Source organism: Gavialis gangeticus, unplaced genomic scaffold, assembly GCF_001723915.1.
Source record: "Gavialis gangeticus isolate Ggan-Ray unplaced genomic scaffold, GavGan_comp1, whole genome shotgun sequence".
Lineage (NCBI taxonomy): Eukaryota > Metazoa > Chordata > Crocodylia > Gavialidae > Gavialis > Gavialis gangeticus.
This window is the reverse complement of record NW_017729033.1, coordinates 23,546,096-23,561,189: the sequence shown is the minus strand read 5'-3', so window position 1 is coordinate 23,561,189 and position 15,094 is coordinate 23,546,096. Positions and strand designations below refer to the sequence as shown.

General features: G+C 42.5%; 1 long non-coding RNA gene across 1 annotated transcript; it reads left to right on the top strand.

Annotated features, from left to right (window-relative positions):
• Positions 1-356: 356 nt before the first annotated feature.
• Positions 357-13,064, top strand: LOC109304140. The gene is made up of 2 exons (XR_002099307.1): positions 357-831; positions 12,994-13,064. It is a non-coding gene; the product is annotated as an uncharacterized LOC109304140 (long non-coding RNA).
• Positions 13,065-15,094: the final 2,030 nt, after the last annotated feature.

The following is a 15,094-nucleotide window of genomic DNA, read 5'->3' as shown; positions in this document are numbered from 1 at the left end:
TCTTCAGTCTCTGCAAGAGGAGACTGAGGGCGGATCTTGTGGTTGCCTACAACTTTATCAGGGGCCAGCAGCAGGGACTCAGGGAAAGTCTGTTCACCAGGGCCCCCCTTGGAGTCACCAGGAACAATGGCCACAAGCTGAGGGAGGATAGGTTTAGGTTAGATATTAGGAAGATATTAGGCTCCCCAGAGGGGTGGTGCTCTCACCTTGCCTGGAGATCTTCAAGAGGAGACTGGATAGGCACCTGGCTGGGGTCTTATGACCCCTGCCACCCCCCAGTGCTCCTTCCTGCCCATGGCAGGGGGTCGGACTAGATGATCTGTCCAGGTCCCTTCCGACTCATTGATTCTGTGATTCTATGATTCAGATATTCAGTGCACCCTGCGTAGATTGGTGAGTGTGCTGGGTGCACACAGTATCTCTAACAAGGCAGACCTTTAAGAATTACATTAAAACCCCTAAGGTCTCCACTACTAGTAAGATTCAAGATTTCTATTTTAAATCCCTAATTACATGGATTCAGGGTTTTGGTCTGTGTGTGCCTCTCTCTAATCCATAAGCTTTTAAGCAAGAAACTTGTTAAACACAGCATGAACCTTAAGGTACCATATTCTGAGAGCCATTCCCATTATGAGTAGTTTTAGATATACAGCAGTCATTTCAGGAGCGTAAAGTGTGACTGCATGTCTTATTTTATCAATTTGGAAAGAAAACATTGTCTGCTTCACTTGCCATATATAGTCACAGTAGGTTGTTTCACTTTTTTGGGGGGGGGGGTATGCTTTTTACGTACAGAGGAGGTCCTGGGGAAGCCAACAGGGGAAACTGCAAGTAAAGATTATTCACGTGAATTAAAGTCGAAGAATCAGGCTCCACTTTGCTCTTGGGGACATTGCATGTCTAGTCATCCAAGCTGATGCTTGTGATTTATTATTATGTATGTTCAATAACACCTAGGGACGAACCAGAGCCATTTTTATAGTGCTGTGATGAGCAGAATGGTGAGACATAGTTAGCTATGTTAGATGTGGATCTGTTAGACTAATTACATTAGTGAAAGGTATAGCATAAGCTTTCATGAGCTCATGTCATCAGATATTGTGAAAGGACATGGACAAAGCAGTGTATAGAATGGAGAGAATGATTTGAATACAAATGGTAGGAAGGGAAGGGGGAATGGGAATGGGCAGAAGATGCCAGGGACCCATCATTTCTAGGTGCTGTTGAAACACACATCCTAAGCTGAAGTGCTTTCAGACTTAACAGAGCAGACATAGAAAGGGGGGAAGAAAGAAGGTATCATTTCCATTTTATAGATTGGGAACCAAAGTGCACAGAGACTAATTTGTCCAAAGTCACACAAGGGCAGAGCCAGGACTTACTACTTGAGACCAGAACTTTATGGTCCCGGACCAGTGCCTTGACAACCTGACCCTTTTTCACTCTGTTGTTAAAGGGAAATTGTAACAAGAAAAATCTAGTGTTTTTATAAACCAAATGTAATTGCCTGGGTTATAACAACACCTATTTCATTCATAAAACTGAACAAATTTTTAAAGAGACAGCATTTTTTTTATGTTATTCGAGTGCTTTTTACTTTTCTTTGGCTGGAAACTGTGCCTCAGATTAAACTGTGTCTTTTTAAGTGTGTGGTCAATCTCTTAGCATCTCATTTCAAATCCCCATGTGGTAGATAATTCTGAAATATCTGGGTTTTTATATCTAGACAGAAAGGTTTTTATTGATTTTAAAAATGATTGGCTAGATATTTTTTTAATTTTCCAAACCTGACACTTGACCTCTCATTTGATCTAACAGTTTTTTCTTTAAGTTGCCATTTTGGAGATATGGAAGTTGCTTTTTATGATGGTTGTACAGCAAAAGCTTTGTTATCCAGCACCCACGAGGAATCGGGGGTGCCAGATAACAAAATATGCTGGTTACCTGAGAGGCTGCCCTTCCTGCTGCATCCGGTGTGCCGCTGTCCCTCCTGCTGCGAGGGACAGGAAGGGGGGCAGAAGAGAAAGGGGAAAAGAACTATTATTGTGGGGGCTCAGCAGCACAGGGGGCTCAGTGAAACCAGAAGTGCCATGGTGGGCACTTCCAATTTCGCTTTTACCTTACAAGCCAGCATGCCGGTTAATAGAGCATGCCAGCTTGTAAAATGCCGGATAACACGGCTTTTACTATATATGTTAAAGTGATTGTACTCTGTGTGTGTGTCTGTGTCTGTGTGTATGTGATTTAACTAGTTGCTTATGTATATAATACCTTAGAGTTCCTACCTCTTACTAATACTGTCAGCTATGATTTATCAGATGAGATACTTGAATTATTGGTCCTTTGGTTTAAATGAAAAGGAACTGATAGCACACTGATTTTAGAGAAGCTTTGGCTCTGGAACACAGTACTTGTACACATTTGGTACACTATGGTCCTTGGAGGTTTAGGGAACACTTTCAGTGTCTGGGATATGGGGTGGGGTTATTTTGACCACTGAGTTAGGGACAGACATTACACACACACTGGTTTAAGAGATCAGAAACTGGTTTAAAGCTGTAACAGAACATAAGTTCAGTGCACATAAACCAGTTTCAAAATGGCTGAAACTGGTTTAAGATAAACCTGGTTGAATGTAGTATCAGACTTAACTGATTTGGGTGAAACTGGTTTATGCAATATCTGTCCCAGACCCGTTCCTGGTTTCAGTTAAACCAGAGTCCCCTAGCATCCCAGATGCTTTGCAGCCCTGGGCTTTCTGCTCCAGAGAACAGGGCTGACCCCACCCCTCTGCTCCCTAGCCAGAGCTCTGGTGGAGACTGCGGGCACAGCAGGGTCTGCCTTGCTCCACACCCCACTCTCCCCACTGCTCACTGCTCAAGCAGGGATTCCCCCCTCCCTCCATCCCATCCCCCATAGCGTGGACCCCAGCCCCAAGGACCCTAGGCATGTGGCATGCTAGGTAATGCAGAGAGGTGTCTATATGTGTGTGTCTCCAATTTCATTGGGACAGGCAGACAAAACAATGTCCACTTAGTGTTTTTTGGAGCTAATCAACAGATAAGCTGGTAATGTCTCTGTGTTCCTTCCTTGGAAGAATGAGAGAGGCTTTTGTTTTGTTGATGAGCTGATAAAAGCTGTGTTATCAGCCCCCTGCTGGCTCCGTTGCCTGTCAGGTTTGCAGACAGCATGAAGAAGCAGGGAGAGGGAGAGTGAAAAGCTCAGTGTCATCAACATATGCATACACTGCACACCCCACTTTGCCTCAGAGTGCTAGCTGGGGGCTGCAGTCTGGCAACACTGCTGCCCCTTCAGAAGCAAGCCTGGAAAAGCCTGGGATTGTGCAGGCAGGGTGGGGGGTTACACCCCTTCCTAATCATAGTGTCCTGCCAGGGCCTGGCCACGCTACCTCTCAGCTCAGCTCTGTGGAAGAGAAAAGAGGGCTGCTCTAGCACCCCTGAGCTTTTACCTTGAGCCACTGCAGACACGTGCCTGCATTTTTTCAGTTCCGAGGGAGTGTCACTGTGATTACAAACTGATTCAGCCTAGCCAGGTTAGATTAACCTGTAAAGATTGAATCAACTCAGGTTCAGTCCTTTTGAATGTCTGTCGCTAGCCCTGGAGAGCAGGGTGTGGTGGGGGGGACAGAGCTTACCTGACAGAGCTCTCCTCACTCTGACTGCAGCTGTTTTGCTGCAGTTGCTTCAGTAGCAGCATGGGCTTATATTGCTGCTGCTAAGAAACAAGTAGCAGCACAGGCTCCCTGGGGTCCTTCCTGGTGCCCTATTCTCACCTCTCTCCAACCCCTGGGCTCAAAGCTGTGCCTCCAATGGCAAAGCCTCCACTGTGGGGCATCATTCCACCCCTCTGGCTCCCAGATGCGCTGTTGAGTGCAAGATTGCACTTACACAGGTCCTATGGCTGGGTGGGGACAGTGTAAAATGGTACCCCACATGGCAAAGACTCCTGGCGTAAGTACCATATTAGCACCCCCTCTAAGTTGGCACTTGCAGTTGGACCCCTATCACTCCCACCAGAGTTATGCTACCAATGGTTTTGATTTGCTGACTTTTGAGGCATGCTGGAAGGCCTCTATGTTCTCTCAGAATTTCAAAGAAGGTCTGGGTTGAATACAGTATGAAAGATTATGGACTATAAGATAGGGGTATAATAATTCTTACAAAAAACTACTTGATTCAGAGAATACTAGTATTACTATTTGATTCATAGACTACTACTTGTTCAGAAACTTTGAATTCACATACAGGAGATAAGATACAATTTGGAGGAATGCTACAAAGGCTTACACTAGTCAGGTAACACAGTACACATGGAAACAGTTAAAAACTGTGGTTATCTCAATGACCAAGAGTGACCCATGGAACAAGAGTAGATAACCTTCTGGCCCCCTGAATAATAGTCATTGATATTAGAGGGCTCTTTAAATTATGAGACAAAGACACAAGAAGACTGTGTGTCTGGAAATCGAAGTCAGCAAAGTTTATCTTGTAGTTGTGCATTTTAACAGCTTACTAGTATTGTAGTAAATTCATCTTTTTTAATCTTTATATCTTTGTGAAAAATGGTTGGGATGTAGAAATCAGTGGGCTAAATTCTGAGGCCTCTATTATACAGGAAACCAGAGTGTATGATCATAAATGGTTCCATATGCCCTTAATATCTGTGAAATAAAAATCTGTGAAATCACATGAATTTATGGTCCCCAGCCTCCTAAGACTAACCATATGACCCAGAGTCAGATACTACTGTTTTCTTGTACTGAGAATGAATGTTATAACTCCTTAACCCTGGGCAGTTTCCAACATTGAATTTCACAGGCAAGTTGTGACAAAGTGTCACATGCTGGAATTTGAAACAATCAATCTTGCTTGCATTTCAGCCTATAACAGATGTAATAATTTCATTCTCTCTGTATTAGCTTGCCTTCGCTTAAAAGAAGCTGGTATAAAATGTTCATATCAGTAAAAACTGAAATATGCAAATACCTAAGACAGTCAGGTTATATGAGAACATTCTCCCCTAGCAGTAGCATTTATACATTTGTATATATACGCATGTGCATACACACACATGCACACACTTGATACATTTGAACTAGAGTTGTAAGATCCAGAAAAGCATTGCACTGAGTTACCTCCAGGCATAACTTTAATCAGCATGCTAGTTCTACTTAGAAAAATGAAAACCCTAGGAAGACTCCCAAACAACAAAGTTCCTATCCCTCTAGAAAGAGACACATCCCCTTTCTTAATAAAGTGGAGCTGTTTGACTTTCGATGGGAATTGGGTTCCTAACTATCTTTTGTGTTTTTGAAAATGTCTCCTAGAAAAACAAAAAAGGATTATAGGGCAATCTGATTTATTAAACATCTGGAAGTGCTCTTTAATCTCTAAACTTAAGCTCTTCATCAATACAGAAAATTATGCAGTCTCACCAGCTGTATAAGAAACTGTCTGCTGACAAAACATTCTGAATAACTATATACTTTTACGAGACAGGATTTGCATTACACATCTGCTACAGAGCACTGGGATCAAATAGAATGGGTTAGCTGGAAACTGTTGTTAGTAGTTGAGGAGATAAGCTGCAATATAAATCATAGAATAACAAAATGGGATAAAAGGCACAGAACAACTAGCCTGTCCTGAAAAAAGGAGTGAAATATAAGAAAACATGGAATGACTTAGGAGGGGTTCCAGGTATTTTATAACATGGCCATAGGCTTCAGTAGAAAAATTAGATATTAAATAACCCTGTTCAAAAGAGCTCAACACCGACCTTCTCCCACTGTGATGCTTATGACTAGATTAGCTGAATCCTTTAGAAAACCTGGCCTTTCAGGGCATGGCTGGAGTACATCCTTGTTGAGTCCAAGATCCCTGCTGGGATTCAGTCTTCAGCCACTTGCTCCTGCTCTATATACAGCCAAGTTTGGTTATTTGGCAGTGTAGATCAGAGTGCATGCCCCAATGCTATCCTAAGATGGAGAGGCTGAGAGTGGCTTTGGGACATGGACTCAGGGCTACTCTAAGTCATCAATGCTGTCTAATTACCCGGCTTGAGTATGCATAGTGAATTGCTAAGGTCAGATTCACAGCACCAGTCCCAGGCTCAGTGGGGGAACACTATGGATATACCCTAATTTTGATACTAAATATAAACTCTTGTAACTCTTGTGTATACAAGAAAGGTTCCAATTGTGTGATGTGAGTTCTTTAGAAAATCAAATTCCTAATGTTGTCACTAAAACACTGCAACATAAGAAATATACATGTTTTCAGTACACTTCCTATTCAGAAAACACTTGTTTAATTTTAACAGCATGCTAAGTCCCATTGATTTTATCTAGACATTGAAAGAGAAGCAGGGAGTTTTTTCTATAGCAGGGGTAGGCAACGCCTGGCATGGGTGCCAAAGCATGGCACTCGAAGGCATTTTGATTGGCATGTGCACCTCAGCCCAGATGGAAGGGGCCAAGGCTGTGCTGCCACAACAAGGATCAGGCCCCTGCCATCTGCCCCTGGCACACCAAAATATTACAAGTTGAGGTTGCAGGTGTTTTTGGCACTATGCCCAAAAATGTTGGCCATCCCTTTTCTATAGGAATATTTCAAGTTTATTTTAGCCCCCACAGAAATATTTCAGCTGAAAACTCCAAAAAATATCCCCACAGATTCAGGTGATCATTATCAAAGATAGAAAACATTCTGAACAAGGCCCATATTCCCCAAATTTATGTCATCTACTAAAAAAAACGGAATTTTGTTTAGGAAAGCAGAAACTTTATTAAAAAATTCCAAAAAAAATCATTGAAAAACAAGTTTTTCATCAGCAACATTTCAATGAAAAGTATATTCCTAGCCCTAGTTTTATCCCACTAATCATCTTGTTATCCCATTAAATATCATGACGATAAAGATGATGATCAGCATAGTGCTTCTTCCTGCACCATTTTAAGCCAGAAGTGAAACAGTAGCAGCCATCCCTATCCTGGGCTCATTTTCCAAGACTTTTATAGGCTTTTATAGACACAGATTGTTTTATCTTAATGACACATTTTTATAGGGGCACAAAAGCCAAGCAAACAGACTTCCATGCCCTTTGTCAACCCACAAATGCCAAGGTTTGTGATGGTGACAATGTACTCAACACCCCACCCCCAATTCAGCATAGGGAAATGGCCCTCATCTTGGATTTGATTAAAAGTCAGTGGGGTTTTGAGGTGGAGGTCAGCACATATCTGCTCTTGTTGCAACCCCAATCTGGGCTTGGGATCACAGTCAGAGCTGCAGCCTTTGTCCCCTGCCACCTACCTGCCTTCCCCCTGCCACATGCGCGCGTGCGCGCACACACACACACACTGCTGCTTACCCATTGTTGTAACTCCAGCTTTGGCCCGCCCTAGCCCATGTCATAGTCAGCTGTCACCAAACTATGGATTGTGTCTCTGGGTTATTCTCTTTCCCTGGCCTGCCAAAGCCATTCTTATTTGGGTAGTTTATTATTAGGCATTCTTAAAATACGTGAAAATATCTCCTCTTCTGTACTACTTGTACTAGTGCGGGTAGCTGTGCCTATTCTAGGACCTCTTCATTACTCATTCAATCAGTCTATGTTACTTAAAATATTCTACATGGACAATTTCATTTGTAAGCTGTTTAACATGGATTGAATAAACTTAATTTTCCAGAACTCTGCTCTATATCAGTCATTGACTCTGAAGATCTTAGTTTTGGTGGTGTTGCTAATCACATTGGACTTTCACAAGGCATTGAGCTTTTGAAATACAAAACTTGCTTTGTCTGTTCTGAAGCTTACATCAAACATTTATTCAACAACACTGATGCTACCCAGGTATGTAAATGAATTAATAGTTCTTAAGGTTTCATTTTCCAAATAGAAAAAAAATCTGTATTAAATTAACTTTCATAATTTCCATCCTTGATTTATTAAAAATAAAACTGATTTGCTTGGAAGGATTTGCAAGACCATATGTTTTTATTACGTATCTTCAACTGATTTAGTTATGGGACAGATGTTATCTAGGAAGTATCTAATCTCACCATTTATTTAGGCAATACCTGGTTCTATACTGACCATCTGTCACATAACAAACTCAATAGCAACTCCAGACAAGTTACAGGACAAGATACATTTCTTGCCTGACACCTGTCTTAATATAAATCAGTTCATTACCTTCTGTTTATTTTTACCTCACCTTTTGCATTCTGATAGAGATGTTTAATAATTTGAATTATTATGCAGAAGACTTTATAGAGTCTGTTGTCTGCCTCTCTGACTGGCTTTCCACACTATCAAATGCCTTTTGGAAATTTCCAAAATTCATGACTACTGGTAGCTGTCATTCATTACTTTGTATTACAGGATTGTGCAAAACCACAGGGGATGTTACTGCAGAAAGAAAGCAAACTAAATTAAATTGACTTAATGCCTTTGCATGAAAACCTGGTTTGCATAGGATCAGTTTGGGCAAAAACCTGTTTGTTGCTCTTTAACTCTGCTATCCATGACATCTCTAAATCTATTCAGGATGGATGCACAGAACACTTGCTCTGGGACTGAAAGCAGTGTAATTCTGTGTCAGCTGTTGCAGTCCTTCAAATCTCCATTTTTAGGCACTTGATAATGAGATACAGTCCTTCCCTCAGATCAAATTGAAGAGGTGCATCAGGATTTCCATATTATCTTCCCCAGTTACCATAAGCACTTCTGCTGTGATTTGCATTTCATCTTGTGATTTCCTGTTCTTCAGTCTTTCACTGCATTCTTTAACTATATCCAAAGTAATTTATTCACAGTGGGCGCTTCTACATGTGCCCTTCTGGCACCATTTACTGTGCTGTCATTTAGTATTCCAAAAGTAAGTACCAAATGACGAAGTGACACCCTGTACTGCACCATGTGTGCAACACATCGTTATTTTTAGCTGCTACATCGCTGTAGCGGTGAGCTGTACTTTGGGAGCGTGTCACAACAGTGACATAGCTGCAGCATCAAGGCTTTTGGCTGTAGACACTACGTTGCCATAGTGCATTGCTACAGCAATATAGCATCATATGTAGATACTAAGCATCAAGATGCCATCTTCCATGCATTATCACATTTAAATATTATTTGTGGGGGAGAGGGGATTTTCTAAAGGGTGACATGGAGTTGTTCTGTCCATCTTTTCTTTTGCTTATGTAAGATAATAAGTTTTCCCTTGTTGACTTTCCCTGCTATAGCTAATAACCTCTAGCAAGTTCTTTAGTTTGATCAAGTATTCGCATGTCTCCCTTCATTGCTGCCATCCCTGCTTCTAAAGCTGAACCCCCATTATATGCTCGTTTATCCTTCAGACTGATCTTTCTACTGCTTTATCTTTATCCTCATATTCCTCTTTTAGTTGTTTAGCTTTCTCTGCCCGTAAGGCATCAAGTAGATTTAATTTAGCCTGTTCTCTTTCTGCAAATCCCATATGGTATTGCTAATCTGCTTGTCTTTCCTACCTCTACTAAAACAAGGATGGTCTCTGCTCTAGTAATATAAGATTTTACAATGGTTGTTCATACTTTAAAAAAAAAATTCACCAAAAATACTTTCTCCCAGAGCACTTATTTGGAAGCTGGAATTCAAAGTCCTTCCTTTATGACAGCCTACACCTCTCTCCGCTGGGGAGGAAGCTAAACTCTTCTCAGCCAGACTGGCTGACCTGCTCCACTGGGCTTTAAACTAAGCCCGCTGGGGGATGGGGGGACTACCACCACTGCTGGCCCACTGAGCAACCCTTGCAAAGCCAGCAGACCAAGGCACTTAAGGGAGCCCACCCCTGCCCCAGCCCTGGAATGAACTGTAGGGAAGGCAAGGGCCCCCAAGAGGACACTTAAAGATGAACATGATCCCTCAGGGCTCTGTCCTAGGGCCTTTACTTTTTAACATCTTCATCAATGATGTGGACATTGGTGTCAGAAGCGTCAAGTTCGCTGACGACACCAAACTCTGGTGTAAAGCATCCACACCTGAGGACAGGAGGGTGATCCAGGCAGATCTTGAGAGGCTCAGCCTTTGAGGCTCTCTAGAGGGGTCTCTCTGCTCCCTCAGCTGGGTCAGCTCACTCCAGCTCTTCTTAGGGCTCCTGCGTTTTTCCCTGGGGTCGCTGTCAACAGCCCCCCATACCAGTTCGGCTGCTGCTTTTATCCCCTTTTTGCAAACCGGCCAACCAGGGCTCAGAGTGGCTGGCCCCCCACTCTGGCCATCCCTCTTCCATGCAAATGAGGGGACTGAAAACCCATTCTTTCAGCTGGCTTCTCCATTTCCACAGGGCAGGGCAGGACTCCCCTGCTCCACCCTTGGGGTCGCTCAGAGTTCACCCACACTGTTTCTAGCCCAGGGTAAGTATCTCAAGCAGATCTGGTGAGCCCACATTGGCAGTCTGTTACAGGGAGAAATGCAAGGTGCTCCATCTTGGGGGAACCCTCCCCCACATCACACTTATAGGCTCGGCTAGCACCATGACTGAAAGAGACCTGGGGGTCATGACTGACCACAAGATGAATGTGAGCCACCAATGTGATGCTGCAGCTGGCAGAGTGAACAAAACTCTGGCTTGCATCTACCGACGCGTCTCAAGCAAGACCCAGGATGCCATCCTCCCACTGTACTCATCCTTGGTGAGGCCACAGCTGGAGTACTGCATCCAGTTCTGAGCTCCACAATTCAAGGAGGATGGGGAGAAGCTTGAGAGAGTGCAGAGGAGAGCCACGCGCATGATCAGAGGGCAAGAGAACAGACCTTATGATGAGAGGCTGCAAGCTACGGGACTCTTCAGCCTGGAGATGTACAGGCTCAGGGGTGACCTGGCAGCAGCCTATAAGTACAAAAGGGGTGTGCATCAGGGTCTGGGGGAATGACTGTTCACCAGAGCACCCCAGGGGATGACAAGGTCCAATGGTCACGAACTCCCGGAAGACCGTTTTAGGCTGGACATGAGAAAAACTTCTTTACTGTCTGAGATCCCAAGGCCTGGAACAGACTCCCCACAGAAATGGTCCAAGCACCTACACTGGGCACTTTTAAGAAACACTTGGACACTTATGTTTCTGGGGTCCTTTGACCCTAGCTGACTTCCTGCCCCTTAGACAGGGGTCTGGACCCGATGATCTTATGAGGGCTCTTCCAGCCTTAATGTCTATGAAATCTATGAAATCAAAAGTAAAATCTTCACGCCACTCACAGGGAACTGAACAGTGAGAAGGCTTGGATCCCTAGCTGCTGCTACTCAATTACTTAATATATGAAAAGTTCTCTTTTAATTCATTCTGCCTGCATCTACACACAATGCTGACTGAGCATTTGTTATGGTGCAGTGATTTACTACTTGTGTAAACAAGTACTAAATTACTGCGCAGTAACCTGAGTTACTGCACAGTAGCACTGACAAACATCTTTTTTGTGATGCTACTGCGCAGTAGCCTAATACTACTGCACAGTACCGTCGCATCACGGTTTTTGGCACATGACGCTACAGCACAGTAATATTGGGCTGCTGCACAGTCAGCATCTCATGTAGATGTGGCGTTTGTCTTTCAAAACAAGATGTATATTTTATTCTGGGGTATACAGTATTATCAGGTGAGATCCACTTTATGGATCTCATTATAAGGACAGAATGTCCCTACATCAATTAGATAGTTCAGTTATTCCTGAATGCACTCACCATTATTGGAAAGTGACCCACTTCTGTGTGTTCCCAGTATAGCCCTCTTCCCCATAAGGGAATTCATACCTCTGATTGATACTTTTATGTACTGGGGCCATACTGATGAGGTCCTGCAGAAGGTTATAGAAAGTATTCTTTCCCTCATTACATTTAAGGCACAACATTGAATGATGGTCTGTTTCAAATAGTGTAGTTGAAATCTGGCTCAAATAATTCTACTGTTAAGTGATTTCTAGTTAAAATGTTTCTACAGTATCATATAGGATCACTCAAATTTCTTCTCTTCCTAATCTAGGGTTGCTGAATAAATCATAGTTTTATTGTTTCTCATTTTGAATAAATCTGGACAGATGCATATATTTTTATTAGGAAGTCTATGTTACATTGTCCATGTTTCCATTTCAGTGTATGTTTCCATTTCTTTAACAGGTTTTGGCTATTTTCTGATCAATTATCTGCATTTGGCATCTTATTGGATTTTTTTAGACTCAGACTTAAGCATGTATATAATTAAATATGTGCTTAAATACTTTGTGGGATACCTTAGGGATTGGGATATGTGCTTAAATACTTTATGGAATACCTTGGGATTTATGTAAAGAAATGAAACACCTGTAAAACTGTCTGTCCCTCATTCTGTCCAGCCAGCCAGTCATCTCTCTAGACCCTTGTTGCTGTAACATCTGAATGCCAGAAAATATTTTAAAGGAGAATTGGCTATCTAGTAAAACAAAAATAAAGCAAACTATCATAGAATTCTGGGTAAATCATAGCATTGTAGAAAGTTAGGGTTGGAAGTGACCTCGGGAGGTCATCTAGTCCAACCCCCTGCTCAGAGCAGGACCATCCCCAACTAGATCATCCCAGCCAAAGCTTTGCCTAGCCAGGTTTTGAAAACCTACAAGGATGGAGCTTCCACCACCTCTCTAGGTAAACTGTTCCACTGCTTTTCTACCCTCCTAGTGAGAATTTTTTTCCTAATATCTAACCTAAACTTCCCTTACGGCAACTTGAGACCATTGCTCCTTGTTCTGTCATCAGCCACCACTGAGAACAGTCCAGCTCCATCCTCTTTCAAACCCCCATTCAGGTAATTGACGGCTGTTATTAAGTCCCCTCTCAGTCTCCTTTTCTCTAGACTATATAAGCCCAGTTCTCTCAGACTTTCCGCATAAGTCATATGCCCCAGGCCCCTTACCATTTTTGCTGCCCTCCACTTGATTCTCTCCAATTTGTCCACATCCTTTCTGTAGTGGGACACCAAAAACTGAACACTGTACTCCAGAAATTACTGCCAGTGTCAGTACTGACCAGAAAAAAAAAAGAAAAGAAAGAAATGACTTTAGCCACCTAAAAGCATTTTTGGAAAGAAGGGGGGGGGGGAGGTAAGCACTATACTTTTTATCATCCTATTCATGTAATTATTCTTTTTCTAGCATCATTCAGAGAGCTGCCATGTATAATGCTGTATACTATATGCCCTAAACCTAACTTCTAGGACAGCTTTCAGGAAAATTATTAAAGTATATCCAAAAGTGCATACCTTTGGAGCCATTTTCTTCAGCTGCTATATTTGTTAAGTAGTTTCTTGCAAAGAAGTACAGTTCAGCTTGCAGTCTTGCAAAGGCCCAGGAGGGGAAGCATTGCAGATGGCAGATCTTTGTTATGCTAGCGGAACATAGCCACTGCTACTCCTTTTGAGAGGATACAGAAACCTGCTGTCTCTGTTGCACTATTCTGTCCGCTGCAGAAGAGCATTAGAAACTTGTCTATCCCTTTCCCCCCACCTACTTTGTCCTTTTTGGAGATGGCACCATTGTATGAATAGTTAAAACTCTCAAGAAAAGGCTACACCTCCAGTAATGGCTGGTCCTTACAGTGGAGACCCTTGGATCCCTCCCTTGTTAATTAGCTATTTATTATTAGCCAACACATCCTCAAGAAAAAAACCATTGAAGGGAGTTAAATGGTTCAAACAGAATCCAGGATGGGGCTATGATTTTACAGAGAAAGAAGGGGAAAATCACCTTTTTGTTTTATACAAAATGGTCATAAAGCAGGGTCATTACTGATCTCTCCTTTGATGACCTCAGTTAAACTGTTCAATGATCATTTCCTGGCTTCATGGCAGTGAAGCTACTGTAGGTCATGTTACCGGATGGCTTTGCCAGCTTCATTCACGCACTGCTAACAAATTCAGCAGACAGTCTCAGTCGGCAACCAACAGATAAACAGCCACTCAGACTGATTTTTGTGACTTTAATTTAAATCAAAGGTTCTTGGGCAAGCGCCCTAACCAGTCTCTCTTCCCTCCTGCAGCTCACATTCTGCTGTTCATCCTAGATACAACCTAAATGACAAGACCCTTTGTGCATCAAACTTGTACCTTATGCTGCTCCATTAAAAAAAAAGTCTGCAATTAAACTGTGCAGCACTTGACAAGCAGTATGTTTTGCTGGCCCTTCTGAGGTAATTATATGCCAATAGGTACTGAGCACAATGAGAGGTGTAATATTAGGTAAGTACTTTCATACACTGCAAAGTATAAATCACAGGCAGTGCAAATACAGTATGATGAACTATCATGAGAGTTACATATTTCCAGAGTGTAATTGCAACCATATAGCTCAGTCTCTCTATATTGAGAATAGCTCTGAAATGAATGGGCTTCAATACGCTGTCATTCATTCCAGCTAAACACCAATCTAAGTCAGTTTCTTTTGATTTGCACTGGTGTAAGTGACAGAAGAATCAAGCCCTGTATATGATTCCAGGTAGGTATAGACTGCTAAAATAGCATGCAAAGTCCTTTTAAGAACAAAAAAATCCCATGGATTTTAAAAGCTATGTGGTGCCTAGGTGTTCCTGTAGTTTGCTGGGGGGGAGGTGAGTGCTTGCAAATCACTTCTTGTGGGTTCTGCACAGCAGCTGGAAACAGTTGCAGCCCATGCAGTGCCCCAAGAATGAAGATGGTTCCCTTCTAGCTCCTCCTCTAAGCCAGTGCTCTCCAAACTTTTTTGATTGCACACCCCTATCAGTAAAAAATATATGAGCATGCACCCCCAATATATGTATATTTATATTCGCGCACCCCATCAATAAAACATTTTTGAGCATGCACCACCAATATATGTATTTTTATATAAATAAAAATAGAAATAGAAGTTCTAATATTTTCTTCCCGCACCCCAATGGATCATCTTGTGTGCACCCCACTTTGCAGACCACTGCTCTACGCTTTTGGGGAAGACAAACGACTATGGCTCCCTGTCACAGCATGTGTATGGAAGTGTGCTGCTGCATAAAATGGGGCATAAAATGAGGGGCAGCCCTCCTCAGTGCTGGACAACCATG